The sequence below is a fragment of the Pseudophryne corroboree genome, chromosome 1 (genome assembly GCF_028390025.1).
Source record: "Pseudophryne corroboree isolate aPseCor3 chromosome 1, aPseCor3.hap2, whole genome shotgun sequence".
Classification (NCBI taxonomy): domain Eukaryota; kingdom Metazoa; phylum Chordata; class Amphibia; order Anura; family Myobatrachidae; genus Pseudophryne; species Pseudophryne corroboree.
The window spans coordinates 384,150,415-384,153,276 of NC_086444.1; positions in this window are offsets into that span (position 1 = coordinate 384,150,415).

Consider the following 2,862-nt stretch of genomic DNA (forward strand, 5'->3'; position numbering starts at 1 on the left):
GCTCCTAGAAAGAAAGTATATTTTAGGTTTTTTATTTTACAGTGAGATCTGCTGGCAACAGACTCACTGCAGCGAGGGACTAAGGGGAGAAGAAGCGAACCTACCTAACTGGTGGTAGCTTGGGCTTCTTAGGCTACTGAACACCATTAGCTCCAGAGGGATCGACCGCATGGAACCGGCCATTGATGTTCGGTCCCGGAGCCGCGCCGCCGGCCCCCTTACAGAGCCAGAAGCAAGAAGAGTCCGGAAAATCGGCGGCAGAAGACATCAGTCTTCACCAAGGTAGCGCACAGCACTGCAGCTGTGCGCCATTGCTCCTCATACACACTTCACACTCCGGTCACTGAGGGTGCAGGGCGCTGGGGGGGGGGGGGGGGGGGCGCCCTGAGCAGCAATAAAACACCTTGGCTGGCAAATATATCACAATATATAGCCCCAGAGGCTATATATGTGATAAATACCCCTGCCAGAATCCATAAAAAAGCGGGAGAAAAGTCAGCGAAAAAGGGGCGGAGCTATCTCCCTCAGCACACTGGCGCCATTTTCTCTTCACAGTGCAGCTGGAAGACAGCTCCCCAGGCTCTCCCCTGTAGTTTTCAGGCTCAAAGGGTTAAAAAGAGAGGGGGGGCACTAAATTTAGGCGCAATATTGTTTATACAAGCAGCTATTGGGGGAAAAATCACTCAGTTATAGTGTTAAGCCCTGCATTATATAGCGCTCTGGTGTGTGCTGGCATACTCTCTCTCTGTCTCCCCAAAGGACTTTGTGGGGTCCCGTCCTCAGTCAGAGCATTCCCTGTGTGCGTGCTGTGTGTCGGTACGGCTGTGTCGACATGTGGGATGAGGAAGGTTACGTAGAGGTGGAGCAGAGGCCGATAAATGGGATGTCGCCCCCTGTGGGGCCGACACCAGAGTGGATGGATAGGTGGAAGGTATTAACCGACAATGTCAACTCCTTACATAGAAGGCTGGATGACGTAAAACAGCTGTGGGACAGCCGGCTTCTCAGCCTGCGCCTGCCCAGGCGTCTCAAAGGCCATCAGGGGCTCAAAAAAGCGCCCATTACCTCAGATGGCAGACACAGATGTCGACACGGAGTCTGACTCCAGTGTCGACGAGGTTGAGACATATACACAATCCACTAGGAACATCCGTTACATGATCTCGGCAATGAAAAATGTGTTACGCATTTCTGACATGAACCCAAGTACCACATAAAAGGGGTTTTATTTTTGGGGAGAAAAAGCAGCCAGTGTTTTGTTCCCCCATCAGATGAATGAATGAAGTGTGTAAAGTAGCGTGGGTTCCCCCGATAAGAAACTGGTAATTTCTAAAAAGTTACTGATGGCGTACCCTTTCCCGCCAGAGGATAGGTCACGTTGGGAGATATCCCTTAGGGTGGATAAGGCGCTCACACGTTTGTCAAAAAAGGTGGCACTGCCGTCTTAGGATACGGCCACCTTGAAGGAGCCTGCTGATAAAAAGCAGGAGGCTATCCTGAAGTCTGTATATACACACTCAGGTTATATACTGAGACCTGCAATTGCCTCCGCATAAATAGTGCTGCTGCAGCGTGGTCTGATACCCAGTCAGATAATATTAATACTCTAAGACAGGGATAATAGTTTGCTAACATAGAGCATATTAAAGACGTCGTCTTAGATATAAAGGATGCACAGAGGGATATTTGCCGGCTGGCATCCAGAATTAATGCAATGTCCATTCTGCCAGGAGGGTGTTAGAAACCCGGCAGTGGACAGGTGATGCTGCCTATAAAAGGCACATGGAGATTCTGCATTATAAGGGTGAGGAATTGTTGGGGGATGGTCTCTGGGACCTCGTATCCACAGCAACAGCTGGAAAAAAAATTTTTTACCTCAGGTTTCCTCACAGCCTAAGAAAGCACTGTATTTTCAGGTACAGTCCTTTCGGCTTCAGAAAAGCAAGCGGGTCAAAGGCGCTTCCTTTCTGCACAGAGACAAGGGAAGAAGGAAAAAGCTGCACCAGCAGCCAGTTCCCAGGATCAAAAATCTTCCCCCGCTTCCTCTGAGTCCAACGCATGACGTTGGGGCTCCACAGGTGGAGACAGGTGCGGTAGGGGTGCGTCTCGGGAACTTCAGGGACCAGTGGGCTTGCCCACAGGTGGATCCCTAGGTTCTGCAAATAGTATCACAGGGATACTGGCTGGAGTTCGAGGCGACTCCCCCTCGCCGTTACCTCACATCAGCCTTGCCTGCTGCCCTCGGAGAAAGGTAGTACTGGCGGCAATTCACAAGCTGTACTTCCAGCAGTTGAAATCAAGGTACCCCTCCTTCAACAAGGCCGGAGTTACTATTCCAAAATGTTGTGGTACCGAAACCAGACGGTTCGGTGAGACCCATTCTAAAATTGAAAGCCTTGAACACTTCTATACGAAGGTTCAAGTTCAAAATGGAATCGCTCAGGGCGATTGCAAGCCTGGAGAATTTCATGGTATCACTGGACATCAAGGATGCTTACCTGCATGTCCCTATTTACCCTCTTCACCAGGAGTACCTCAAAATTGTGGTACAGGATTGTCATTACCAATTCCAGATGTTGCCGTTGGTCTGTCCCCGGCACAGAGGTATTTACCAAGGTAATGGCCGAAATAATTATCCCGCACTTGGACGATCTCCTTATAAAGGCGAGGTCCAGGGAGCAGTTGTTCGGCGGAGTAGCACTATCTCGGGAAGTGCTACAACAGCACGGCTGGATTCTGAATATTCCAAAGTCGCAGCTGGTTCCTACGACGCGTCTACTGTTCCTGGGTATGGTTCTGGACACAGAACAGGATAAAAAGGGTTTCTCCCGGAGGAGAAGTCCAAGGAGTTGTTGTCTCTAG